At 47.5% G+C, this 14,865-nt stretch overlaps 1 protein-coding gene across 1 annotated transcript in view; it reads left to right on the plus strand.

The window, feature by feature from the left end:
* The window catches only part of GALNTL6 (polypeptide N-acetylgalactosaminyltransferase like 6), a 2,999,321-nt gene that overhangs the window by 1,558,189 nt on the left and 1,426,267 nt on the right, over positions 1–14,865 (plus strand). The window lies entirely within an intron of this gene.

The raw sequence follows: 14,865 nt of genomic DNA on the forward strand, positions 1-14,865 counted from the left end.
CAAACTACTTGATTAGTTTTTCTATTCTGAACAAAGTCTTTGCCACACTCTGTGCTTTTAAAACAGGTGATTTTGCAAGTACATGAAAATGTGGAACTTGCCAAGAACAGTATCAGCAGCATATACATATTGCTAACCACTGCTCTCGAATATTTAGATTAAAATACAGTGAACATTGATTTTGAATTTGGCCCATCAAATCAGATTACTTTTATTTATATTGAGTTATTTCATCTGTAGCCTACCTAAAACAAAATCATTGACAAAAAACAATAGATTTGGTGCTTAATAGTAACATGTTTTCTGTGTTGGCACCTGTAGTCATCATATGCCTTGTTACTCAGAGAATGTGCTATTGCAAACCTATGCCTGCGGAGGTGGCGCTGTGGAGCAGCCCAAGATGGCTGCTTAGCCTTTGAGCTCTGTGTGGCTCTGGCTTTTATCTGCCTGCATCTGCGGTTAGCAATCGTTTAAACACTCGATTACCAACTGAAGTGTTCCCTCCTCACGTTGGGCTGCCTCCTGGGAACTTTCGCCCCGATCCGGACACCGGGGGCCCATCGGCGGTTCCTTGTCTGCGGAGGCCTGCTGCCTCGCTAGGGCCGTGGTGTGCGCCCGGCTCCCTCCCTCCCTTCCCCGTGATCCTGACCGCCTGTGCTGCGGCACACTGCGGGACGGGTTGCCCGGGTGCTCCACCTCTTCCCCCGGGGCCTGTTGGACTGTCTGCGGTCCGCCAGGAGTGCGGCTTCTACAGCATCGGCCGTGGCGGCCCCGCTCCGGGTTTGCCGCTGTGCTAGTGATTCCCTGCTGGGGCCGCTGCACGAGGGATTCCCTGCCCGGGCCTGCGCTGGAGCTCGCCCCGGCTTTTATACCTGCCTTTGGCCCAGGCCCGCAGCGGCGGGCTGTACTGGGCTGCTGGACCCCGACTTCACTGCTGCCCGGGAGTGGGGATTTTGAATGGCCACGGGGGCCGCACTGGTCAGGTAAGAAGTTGGGAGGAAGACTGCGCTGTTGGGGCTGGGGCGACCCCTTACCTTTCCTGGGCCCACTGCTGTGCTGACCACTGGGTGCCCCTGGACTCCCTTTCCCACCTGTCCTGGCATCCCCAGCCCACGCATCTTGGAGAGTGCACCATGAGGATATCGACTGGATGGCTCCGGGCACATCCTCATCCACGGCTGCTGGGGCGCGGACTGCTCCATAACCCTGGCTACATCCAACATCCACGGCTCGGAAGCCACTTGGAGCGTGGGGTTCTGGGCCCCTCTCCATCCGGCTTTGTGGCGGCTGGGCTCCTAGTGGGACTGGGCCTGCTGTGCGCGCCCCGCGCCTTTCAACATTTCAGGGAATCTTGCCCCTGCTTTACAATAACTACACTTGCCGGTTGGGTTGCCAGTGAGCCTCTGTGTGCTGCCACCCTATCCCTGCTGACCCCAAGGGTGGCCTGACGTCTTCAGACCAGCTGAGTCCACCTTGCCCTGTGACTTTCAGAGCCCTGACACCCTGCGGTCACAGGAATAATGCTTGCTGCCCTCCTGTCCTCCAATCGTCTGGCCGCCCACCCATCCTCAGTCACTGCACTTCTGGCCCTACCTCACCTGTAACGCAACCAGCAATGTCGAACAGATCCAGGGGGTCCTGCAAAGGGGGGTCCATGGATACATTCGCCAAATCAGTCCTGAGGGTCGAAATAGGGCATGCGTCGTCCCTGCAAGAGGAACCGGAGGCTGTCCTAATCCCTAATACAATGGCCCCTGATCTGACCACACTCATGGAATCCATGGACAAAAACTTCACCTCCTTCCACGAGAAGCAGGACGACATTAATGCCAACGTCGCATCCCTAAAGCCACGGGTGGACCAGGCGGGGACCAGAATTACCGACGCCGAAAACAGGATATCAGCAAATGAGGATGTAATACATGTATTGCAGGACACTGTTGCCTCCCTGTCCTGCGACATGAAGAGTGTGCGGGCAAAGTGCGATGACCTAGAATCGCGCTCCCGCAGAAATAACCTGCGCATTATAGGGGTCCCTGAGAACGCCCTAAAGGGGCGCATGGAGGACGCAGTTGAGGCCTTACTGAAAGACTTGCTAGGCGACCCGGCGCTTTCACCGTACTTCACAGTTGAAAAAGCTCATCGTGCTTTGTCACCTCGCCCCAAGCCAGGCGATATTCCAAGGCCCATCATAGCCCGGATCCTCAATTATCGGGACAGAGACCTCATCCTCCGCCTGTCGCGGAAGAAGGAGGACCTGCGACTCGAGTTCCACATCATTAGGATCTTCCCGGACTTCTCGATAGCGGTTCAGCAGAAAAGGCGCCAGTTTATTGCAGCCAAGAAGCTGCTCAGAGAACGCAATGTTCCGTACTCTATCCTATTCCTGGCACGCCTCAAAATCACCCACAATGGCAAACTATACTTCTTCACTGTTCCAGACGAGGTGGTAAAATTTATCGAAGCACACAAACCACTTCCTAATCCAGCGGGAGAGCCCGCCAACGAGGATTGACCATGAATGGTATGACCCGACGCTAACTGATCTGTGTAAATGGCAATAATGTACTGAAACTTCAGCTAATCAGGCCCCCTCCGCTCTGGACCGGGCCACGGCTCGACCCGGGTGCGGGACATACTGTCTTCCCTTGCACATCTGGGGAGTCGATCTGGCCATGAGCCCCAGGTATCTCCTTATTGTCATCTCGCTTGCGACGACCGCCTGGCTCTTCGGGCCTGTCATATGATCCGTTTTCCACAGGACTTCTCTTTGACAAGCTCAATGTCATACGTGACACTGGAAGTGCCGCCCACATGGCAACAGCACACCTCACTGCAATTGCAATGCTTATGTTATGTTTGATGTCACTGTTTGTTGGCCCCTGTTGGGCACTTACTGGGGCTTTTCCCTATTGTGTCTGGCCCTCGGACCTCTCTATTTCGGGGAATGATGGTCCAATTGGTGACGACTGCATTGGGGGTTGGGGGAAATTCACTGCAAGTTGGGGGTGGGCAGTGAGGGTGAGGGGGTAATGTTGGGGTTTTTGGACATGTTACAGTAAATGGCAGAGGCAGCTTGGCAGACCGCATGACATCGGGGCGCCCGTATTTGAGAGAGTGTTGCCTTATGGTTGGTCTACGACAACAATGCAGGGAGGTTCACTAGACTTTTGTAAGTCCGACAATTGTCATACCCGGGTGCGTTCTGGTATTGGGGGATCTTTTCAAGGCTCAGAGAATCATGGTGTGTGTCAATGTACATGGTCGCATAACGGAGCTGGAGGCGCACCTCGCTAGCTCTATGAGGGGGCGGCATCTGCCCTGATCCCACTTCATGACACTCGTGGTGGGATGTTACTTAGACCATTGAAATGCCGGTGACGGTGATATCTTGGAATGTGCGGGGCCTGAGCAATTACACCAAGGCTCGTAAAATTGTGGCGTACGCCAGCAGACATGGCTGTAAAATTCTGCTCCTGCAGGAGACACACTCTATGAGCCCTCTGCCACAAAAGTATAGCACCAACATGGGGCTCACACAGATTTTTCACCTCATATTCCACATGCGCCAGAGGGGCGCTGACGCTGATCCATAAGTCGCTTAAATTTGTTTTACATAAGAGCTATGTGGACCCCGAGGGAAGATACATTGTGTTGTACTGCGCCATAGGCAACAGGGATTATTTACTGGTGAACACATATGGCCCCAATGTTGATTCTCCTGAATTTGTCGACCAGGTGACATCCATATTACTAGGATATGTGGGGGTACAGATCATCTGGGGTGGGGATATGAACTTCATACTTGAAACAAGGATGGATAGGTCTGGTACGGCCCCTAGGACCCTGTCTGGTGCAGCGCGTAAACTACTGACCCACAGTGTGACACTTGACATTCACGATGTATGAAGGGCACTGCACCCACAGACACAGGTGTTCACTTACTACTCCTCAGTACATGACAGTTCTTCCAGGATCGACATGTTCCTGGTGTCCAGTTCTATGCTGGGATTTTGGAAATGCGGATTTTGGCGCGCACCCTATCCGACCATACACCGATTCTAATGGCCCTGGAACTGGGAATATCTGCTCCCCCCCATTAACACGTGGCGATTCAAACCGGCCGCTCGCAGGACATTGTGTTCAAGGCAGACATTCTAGCCGATATTCAGTCCTATTTTGAGCACAATGGGTCACAGTCCACCACCCTGTGGGTCGGTTGGGATGCTTTTAAGGCATTCATCAGGGGAGCCTCCATTTCTAGAGAGTCCAGAGTCCTCAAAACCATAAGAGCCACTCTGGCCCACTCTGAAACCAAACTCCAGGATCTGGAGCGAGCCCACCCGGACTCGGTTGACCCGGGTGTTCTCTCCCGTATCAGTGAGGAGCTGAAATCTTTTTACGAACAAGCCACTAGGAAAGTCCAGTTCTTCAGCTGCCCGCAGGCTACACAGAAATACGGTGAGGGAGATAGGCCCGGCAAAATGCTAGCCGCACTGGCGAGGGGCGAGTGGGGCCAATCCCAAATTAATTGTGTTAAGGACAATCGGGGATAACACAGTGGTCTGACCAGCGTATCCTTGAGGTCTTCACAGGCTTCTACACCAAACTGTACACTCAACCCCCCCGAGCACAGTGACTCTCAGATGCGGGAGTTATTGGAGCAGATACCCACCACCATTGTCTCTGATGAAACAAGAGAACCATTAGATCCCCCCATTACATTAGATGAAATAGTAGTAGCTATATCCAATCTCCCTAAGGGAAAGGACCGGCTCACGGCTGAATTTTATCAGGAGCATGTAGCTATATTGGCCCCGAACTGCTAGGGGTTTGGAACGAGGCGCTCCGGGTAGGATCCCTTCACCCGTTATTACGGTCCTGCTCAAGCCTGGAAAGCCTAGGGATGACTGTGGGTCATATCGGCCCCTCTCGCTTATGAACTTAGATACTAAAATCTTTGCCAAGGTGATCGCTAATCGCTTCTTACCTGTTATGCCATAAATGGTGCACAATGACCAATCTGGCTTTGTGCCCGGGAGATCCACATCCCATAATATTCGACGGCTCCTCAACATCATGTCACAAATCAATCAGGGCACGAGCGCAGTCGTGGTCACCCTGGATGCTCAGAAGGCCTTTGACATGGTGTCCTGGAGGTACATGTGGCTCGTCCTTGAGGCTATGGGGGTTGGCCATAAGATGATCGCATACATCAAGCTGCTGTACACCTCCCTGGTTGCCAGGGTCCTCGTCAATTCGCAAACATCCGCTCTGTTCCCTCTCTTTCAAGGTACCCACCAGGGATGTCCGTTCTCCCCAATCCTATTTGCCCTAGCTATCGAACCCATGGCGGACTTCATAAGGGAGCGCCATTCTCACAAAGGGACACGGTTACAGGGTACCCCCAAACTCATCTCACTCTACGCAGACGACGTGCTGCTGTTTGTCAGAGACCCAAATGTCCATCTTGACCCAATACTGCGGGACATCACCCGCATTGGCACATATTCTGGTTTCATTATTAATTATACCAATTCCAAACTTTTCCCTCTCACTAGCTCCACAGGTCAACCTGCCACAGAATATCCGCTCCGCTGGTCCCCTGGTGGGATTAAATACTTGGGCATCCAGGTGTCCCTGACCAAAGACGCCCTCCTAGCGAACAACTGCTTGGCCGCTGCAGAACAAGCAGGCACCAAGATAGAGCGCTGGCGTTCTCTCCCGCTGTCACTGGCGGGGAGATTATCACTGGTAAAACTGATATTGCTCCCCATGCTGCTATACATATTTACAAACGTTCCTATATGGCCTGGCAGGAAGTACTTTTCAGATCTGCACAAGCTGTGCGATCAGTTTCTGTGGCACTCGGGCGCAGTGCGCAAGAAATGGCTTGGATTGACACTCCCCTACGATAAAGGTGGGTTCACTGCCCCTGACTTGATGAAGTACTGGATTGCAGCACAGGCACAGTTTGCTTCCTACTGGTACCCCAGGCACCCAGTTCGCCCCCATGTCAAACTGGAAGCCCTCGCTGCATCCGGCACCGATATAATGTCGTTAATATTACACCGTCAATATGAGCCAGACTCCCCCATAGACCGTGTGCACACCACCTTGCTGGCCTGGGGGCAAGTGTTTGCTGCAGAGAACGAAGATTGCCTATACTACAAGTGGCTTCCCGCCTGGTGGTTCCCCGGGCTGGAACACAAACAACTTAGAGAGACTAGAGGTGATGTTTTCTACGACCAATAGTGAACAGCCCTCTATACACAAAACTTTTAAACAATACACAATGTTCCCGGTTGACATTTCTATTATGCACAACCTGCTATGTATCAATCATTAACAGAAGGGTATCATTTACTTAGATTTTCACCTTCTTAACATCTGTTATGGCATCACATCTCCGCCCCTATCAGCGACTAGGTTTTACAAAAAACAGTACAACAGGGATACACCTTTGTATCTCCCCACATTGGCGAACAACATTACCTGTGCCCTGCTGTTGTCACTTATGATCTAATCTTTGGCACCTAACTGAGTATCTCACTGGTCTATAATCAGTTATTCAAGTTTCAAGGTAACATCACGGGATGACGAGATATATCTTGGTATTTTTACCTTTAACAGGCTGACTTCTTTTTGTGTTTCGTCTTTGGAGGGCCCTCCTACGTTTATGTTCCACTTCCCAGCCCATCTGGTCTTTGAGTTGTATAACTCTCAACTGGGTGGAGAAATCTGGGATCACTGAAAGGCGTTCCTATTAACAGATAGGTCACGAGTAAGCCAACATGCATAACCTAATTCGATCATTATTCTATTGCCAAAACATTGTGCTCTACACCAACATTCAATCCTTTAAACTAACCTCATATAGTATTTTAGCGGATTCCTGTTCTCTCTGATCATTAGCTTGTCACGTGTAGCACCTCTTTCCAATAAGTCTTCTTATTGAGTCCCGGGCGTCGAAACCACTCTGTTAGTGTGTTCTAAAGCAAAAAGGAAAACACAACAGGTACTCGGGCGTAAGTCATTGTACCGTTGTGCATTTTGAATGGAATTCAAATTTCCCCTGTGAGTTTCAACTCTTACCTTTGCATAAGCTGCCCTTGCTGCCTTGTCTAGGATTCGTACAGCTTCTCTCATACAACCGTCCACCACTCTCTCTGCCGGCTCATACTCCTTTCTCTATCCGTTACCTGTTTTCCTCTACTTCCATTGGGTTTATCTCACTTTTTATTGGATTAGGCCCCCCACGTGGCCAACCAATCACATGATCGGGAGGCGGTGCTATAATAATCTCTTTAAAGGCCTGTCATCGCCTATCTTGTCTCCGGCCCCATCTAACCTAGTCTGGCATGGTCGCCGCAAACCCCACCAAGCGGCGGAACGCTCGTGATCCCCATCGCACTTGGCAGCGCAATCCCCAACGCCGTGGGATGCACACATTTCCCGCTGTGTGAGTATTATTGATTTTTATTCTGGTACCCAACCTGCCTACGCGATTCACTTATCCCTGAAGTTCCCTTCACTTGCTTCAAACTTTGTAGTTATTGTTGGTAGTGTCTCGAGTTACGAGCCTCCAACGCGGCCCAGCCTTCCACCTTTCACAGTCAATGGTTACCGTTCTACGGCTCTGGCTCGCTTGGATGTGCTCATACTAAGCACGTCATGTTGATCTGTGTGGCTTAAGTCAACGATGGGGTTGCAGCCTTACTATGCCTGGGAATAACCTTTCCGTGATCCGTGCGTCCCCAATTGGGATACATGCACTTAGCTCTCACTAGGTGAGCAATAATGTTGTACATACCGTCTTCCATGATTCGTGCGTCCCCAATTGGGACACATGCACTTAGCTCTCACTGGGCGAGCAATAATGTTGTGCATTTCATTACTCGAATAGATGGGGATGACGGCATTATTAGAACATGCAGTTGTAATTCAATAGTCTTTGTAGGGATGCATGCCCAAGAACAAACAATACTGATATTCCTAATTAGGTGGTCTCAGTATGGGACAAATCCCAATGCGAACAGGGGTCTCCAGGGTTACCTTACCCGGCCAATTGAGCCAAATTCTCTATTTCCTATTTCTGGCTTATTATCATCCTAGGTCATTTTTCGTCCTAAATCTTCCTAGACATGCTACCTGTCACGGCAGACACCAGAATCACTTTATTATTCAGTCTTCTCATTAAGTCCCAATTCTGTACTTTTTGTAAGAAAGATGAATTCTTTTTCTTTCTGGGCTAACTTTCTCCTGTCAAGATTCACTTCATTCGTCGGTCTAACCACATAGACCACAGACCATCGTAGCTCCTCTACTTTGTGTATCATTTCAATGAAATGTCCTACAAGGGGAGCCGAATGGACTCTATTTCTTATGCAACTCTTGTGCTCTGTGATACGGATTTTAATTTTTCTTTCCGTCTTCCCTATATATATCTTATTACAGGGGCACCAGATAACATATATCACAAACACAGAGTTGCAATTGGTCAGTACTTTCTGTTTCCAAGGGTTCTTTAGACTTAGATCGATTTCCGTGTTTTTTTTTTCTGTTGGCAGCAAGTGCAGGATCCACATGGAAAATGTCCTTCTGGGGCTCTCATCCCCCAAGATTCTGTTAGTGTCATTTGTGGTTTAATCTGTTTAGTAATGTAATTCTGCATTACCTGATCTTTTATAGATCTACTTCGTCGAAATGCCATCAATGGTCTCTGCAATGGCACTTTGCCTTTCTCAAGGATGCCCCAATTACGGTGGATGATTTTTTGATTTCTGTTGGATAGATTACTTAACGTGTTAACGAACACTAGGTTATCTTTGTTTTTGTCTCTGGGGTTTTGCTCAAGAATCACCTCTCTATTATTGTTATCTACTCTCTTCATTGCTTTTCTAGTCAGTTTAGTAGGATAGCCTCTTTCGTGCAGATTAGTTCTCAATTTTTGTGCTCCTTCTCTATAATCTGCACTATTGGTGCTGTTCTTTTTTAGCCGAATAAACTGACCAAAAGGTAGGTTATCGCGTGTGTGCTTCAGTTGGAAACTAGTGTAATGCAACAAAGTATTGCAATCAGTGGATTTCTTATATGGTTTCACAAAAAGTTCTCCCCTTACTGGATCCACTTTGATGGTAATGTCCAGATGATTAATCTCTACCTTGCTTGTATTTTCCGTAAACTTCAAATGTTGGTTTTGATGGTTAATCCAATCGAAGAAACTAGTTGCCTCGTCTTCTTCTCCTCTCCAGATAATCAACACTTCGTCTATATACCTCTTCCATAACAAGATGTTCTTCTTATACGGGTTAGTCTCACTATAGATGCAGTGTTTTTCGAGGCCTCCATATACAGGTTCGCAATGCTCGGGGCTAGAGTTGCTCCCTTGGCCGTACCATGTATTTGTTTAAAGAATGAACCATTGAAATGGAAATAACTTTCCATGAGTGCCATCTCAGCACACCACATAATAAAAGACACTGGAGTATTGGTGTTCATCGTTTCTGTCAGTAATCTTTCTTCCAGTACCTCAAGCGATGCTTTCTGTGGTATATTCGTATATAAGGCTATTACATCTAGGCTGATCAGAATCTCAATCTTGTTGTCAAAAGGTCTGCCTTCAATCTCATTTATTATCTGTGTTGTATCTTTTACAAATGAAGCCATCTTCCTAACCATGGGTTGCATGAAATGATCCGCAAACTTCGAAAGTGGCTCCAAGATTGAGTCACACCCCGAAACAATAGGTCTCCCTGGTGGTTTAGTCAGGGACTTATGTATCTTGGGGAGTATGTAAAATTGTGGAATCCTTGGGCTGGAACCCGCAAATGACGTGGCCCTGGTATAACACTGGCAGACCCTGGGATACAGAGCCCTAACTGACTTCTACCATGACGGCCAATTCATAACACCGCAGACCTGGAAGCCGGGCTACTCGGGTTTGCCACTAGAACTCCTACAATATTATAGACTTCGTGCTGCCTTACGCAGCGCCTGGCCTGAGTTCTCCAATGAACCTCCCGACTCCCCTGGGATTTCCTATATCGCCAACTCGGGTGGGGCCCTCGGTGTTGTGTCTTCATTATACAAACTCCTCATCGCCGGTACTACATCACAGCCTTCTAGGGCTCGAGACGACTGGGCATCCGAACTAGAGTTAGAGCTCTCCGACCAAATGTGGGGGAAAATGTGCTCCCACACTAACAGGGTCTCCCTGAAATTCCAATATCGCACCATCCAGTGTAAGTTGCTGAACAGGTCATATTACACTCCGCGCATGATTTCCATGTTTGCCCGCTCTGACCCACGGCCCTGCCCTCGCTGCAGAGCAGAGGATGCAGGTCATTTGCACATGTTTTGGGACTGCCCGGGGCTGGCTGTGTTCTGGGGTGAGAGCCTAAAAACAGTCAGAAATCTCTAATACTACTATTCAGCCTGACCCGCTGGGAGTGCTGTTTGGGGAATGGGGGGCTGAGGGAGCCAGAGGTGCAGCCAAATTCCTAAATGTGGGCTGTATTATTGCTAAGAAATGTGTACTGCAGAACTGGAAATGCTCTTCCCCCCCTACCTTCCGGAAAGGGATGAATTTACTAACTTGGTCACGGAACTGCGAAGAGGAATACCTCCGCACCCTCCCTGTCCGATTCCCAGCCCAAAAACATCTGGACTGTGTTTAACAGCTATCTTAACGGGCTAGACACCCCTTCATCGGCGGACAGTTCACCGTGATCCTCCCTGTTGTGACCCTTGGCTCTGAACACCCTGGGTTGTCGTACCCCCCAATCGGACTTTCCTTTTCACTTGACAGCTATGCGTTCCATTGTAATTTACTGATTGTACATTGTGTCATTTTTGGTCGTTGTGATGTATGTGTATGTCTCTTGCCTCTGACAACAAAAATAAAAGTCTAAAAAAAAAAGAAAACATATGCCCGCAGGTCCTGCTATGGTTTGACAGATATTGACACATTATGCACACATATTCATATCTTATAACATGTTGTTTCATTAAATGCCCATGGTCAACAGTTGCAAGGTTCGACCTTCATATGAATAGGTGCTAACTCTGTTTGCCAAGCATTGCTTGCAATGACAGGCTTACACAATCATATGCCAGGGTATTCCCATCACTTGGCAGCTTGATACAAATAATAACAGATAGCTGCATCAGATGCCAGGTGTTGCCAACACTGCATGCCTGGTGTTGTTATCAAATGCCATATGAAAATAAACCTATAAACATTTTGCCAATGATGATTGCTTCATTTAACCCCAACTTGTCACCTCTGGAATTCCTTGCTCGCCCTATCCATCACAGGTCCTCTGGTACCCCCATTTGTTCTATTTGCCCTTATTTGGAATCCCCTGGATGGAACACCTATGCACATTGCTCCATTGCTTCTCAGTTGATTTGCCCTTTATAAATCTCACACATTAATACATTAATATGCCAAGCTTCTTACACAAGTGGCAAGGTACTGGCATCTTTATTGTATGTACTGAAGACATTTCCTAGGTGTGTCCACCATATGACCAGGTACACCCACAGTTTTTCAGGTACTAACATCTTATGCTGAAGTAATCAACCTATTTTCCAGCTACTGAAATTCAATGACTTGGTACATCATTTGCTAGGTCATATTATAATACGACTTGTTAATCAGATCATTAGGAAGTACTTTACATCATACTTCTGTGAATTTAAAATGTTTGCCAATGATTTCTCAGGCACACAGATGCACAATGTATCAGCTGTTGGTATTTCTGCCCTGGCGCTTTGTCAAAAAGCCACACCATGTCCCAGAACGTTCTACCGATTTTCCAGATTCCCCCATAATTTGATTGATATCATATGTCAGTTACACACACAATGTACCAGGTTTTACATTAATGCCAAAATACTCCTACCATTTGACAGGTAGGGAAATAAAAAATACATATACTGGTAACTTCAGAAAATGAATATGATCAGGTAGTGTGCTGTGCTATCATAAACACCATGAAAGGGACCATATTGTTCCTAAAATTAACTAGCACTTATAAGCTGTTTCAAACAGCAAGAGAGCCTTTACACGTTGTGCAGTGGTGTCATTTATACTTTTCTTGTACAATATATACACATGACTCTCCATATCAAAGGGATTTTTTAAAAGGTTTTGACAATGTGACCTTAAATACAAAACCAATAGATCAAACGTTGTTTTCCAGACAACACAGTCACACATACATGCATAAAATGTAGGTAGCTTGGAAAATCCTACGATGCGAGAAATGTCTGAGTGTGGCATGCTGGAGTGAGGAGTTGGAGTCTGAGGTGGCATTTCAAAGTGATTTTATTCAAAGAAAGAAAAAAGCACCTACCTTTCCCTAGTTCTAATGGGTAGTCCCTACCTAATGAAGGAATACCTGTGGTGTTTGTCAGGGTGGAAGTCCAAATGAATATCAATCCTCTGTCTAAAAATCTCCTCTACTCTAACCCTACCATGAATAGTACCAGGACAATGACTCCCTTCTCCTGGTTTGGCAACGGACAGCCCTAGAGGCAATGTTCAAGAGTCTTTGTTTTAGTTCAAATCTTCTTCTTGAAGAGAATGTGCCAGGACAATGGCTCCCTTCTCCTGGCTTCACAAGTTCAACCTTTTCTTGATAATCATTTACAACCTGTGGCTTTAGCTTCTGATTCCACAAATGCAACCCAGGAGAATGACTTCCTTCTTCTCATTCCGTGACTCAAAGTGCACTTTTATCTGTTTTTCACAATAGTTCTTAGGCACCCTTCTAATTCCCCCTGGGCTTCTCTGAAGGCTCTTTTGAATGTACCGCACTCTTTATCAGTAACTTTGACAATCTTGTCCCACTTTCTGAGCCAATGGATATTGTTCCTGAGGCTTTCTTCACTTTGGTCACTGTTGGAACAGTAACTGAAATGAAGACAATTCCATCTAAGGTGTTCTTCCAACTGTTTATATCCTCAATGCAATTACTGGAGCAAGGGGGATCAATCCTGAGACTTTCTTCACAACTCTTATTCTCAATGTGTTTACTAAGATGAGGCAGATCACACCCAAGGCTTTTCCCACAGTTCTTATTTTCAAAGTGTTAACTGAGACAAGGGAGATCACCCCTGAGTCTTGTTTCACAGTTCTTACTCTCAATGTAATGGCTGATATGAGATAAGCGAGATCATGCCCAACGCTTGCTTCAGACACCCCCACTCTTCAACCGGGTCTCTCATAGCTCCCTTTACCTTTACTTTGGTCAGAGCATGTCACTGGTTCTTTATGGGATGTTGGGCTTCTGTGTTCCCAGCCAATGCTTGGTTTGCTAGGGTCTTCTCTCTATGCGGTCCTGCTGTATCTCTGCGGGCGTTCTGGGCTAGTGTTATCACTGTATTTGCGAGACAACTCAGCTCACTTCCTTGAGGTCATGCCACCATCTCCAGGATTCCAGCTTCCACCTTGACTTGCACTTGCTCCACCATAGAGGGGCTCTTCTGGTTTGTAACTGCATCCTCCCAGTATCTGGGTTGCTCCTTAGTACATTCTTCTTTGCTTTTCATCTTATTTAGCTGGGACATCCCCAGCAAAGTGTCATAGTCCGCTGTCAGGCTTAATGGAGAATTCCTCCTTTGGGCCATCTTCTCCCATTACCTTTCACATAGGTGTTGTGATTGAATCTGTGAATGTTGTGCTTCTTCGCTGTACTTTCATAGTACAAATCCTGGTTGGACTGGGTATTCATATTAAAAGTTATCTAACCTTACAGGAAGAAGAGAAGAAATATCATAATAGTGCACAGTAGTACTGTCAACCTGAACCTCGAAAGATCTTAAAAGATATGGAATGAGGATTAGGGAGTTTCATCATGGAATCGGAGTCCTTGTCCCCATATGGGGAGTCTCTTCCTTTGAGGTCCCACTGCTTTTTGACCACCCTTAGGGGGCTATCGGGTTGCATCCTCCCCTCCTGAGCCTCAATGGGAAGGTCTCCTCCTTGGGGAGAAGGGACCTGATTCCATGAAGCATCACCAAAGGTGTCCATTGCATTGTCAACACTCTGAAACCGAGAGTACACAATAGAGGCAACACTCATAAATGTTGTATCCCTTCCTCATCATGGTTGTCCAATCACACTGCACTTGTTGGTGAATGTGAAAATTGACTTTCACATCAATCACACCACTCCTGTCAGGCACTTCTATGTCTAAGGCAGCATATAGTCCTTCAGATCATTCAACTGCTTCCTGTTTTGTCAGCGTAGACCTCAGCGCCATCCCCCTCCCAAGTATTCCCGCACGTCAATGCCTGTTCTGCTTCAACAATCTCGCCCTGCCTGCTGTCAGAGTCTGATTGCCACATTATGATGGTACCATCACTGCCTTGTTGCTGATGCTCTGAATTGACTGTTTACTCATGTTGGTTCACACATTTTGATTCATACTGGACTTCTGTGAAACATCATGCAATTTTGGTGGCCATGAACCTTTGCTGTGCCCATCAACGACTTTGAATCTTGGCCAGCATTTGATGGACTCTGCAACATAAGGTGTTCAGTTTTGACCTCTGCATCTTGGTGGTGCTCACTCCATCTGTTTGTTTTGCTCTACAACACTATACTATGACTGCTTTGCTTCTTTTTCATCTCACTCACTGTTCATCAGTCTTCTCACCCTCTCCCTTGTCTGTACCTTCTATCCTCACCCCCTCACTTCCCCCATATTCTATGCACTTGCTCTATCAGAATTGTTGTCAGGCCTAGTATGTTAGTTGTTGTCCTGTTTCTCTCCTTGTCTCCTCCCTCCCCCTTCTCTCCCCTTCCTGTACTTAGTGTCATTCCCCTTTCACTATCAGAAATGTCATTGGGCC

The sequence above is a fragment of the Ambystoma mexicanum genome, chromosome 6q (genome assembly GCF_040938575.1).
Source record: "Ambystoma mexicanum isolate Mex_15411 chromosome 6q, UKY_AmexF1_1, whole genome shotgun sequence".
NCBI classification, from domain to species: domain Eukaryota; kingdom Metazoa; phylum Chordata; class Amphibia; order Caudata; family Ambystomatidae; genus Ambystoma; species Ambystoma mexicanum.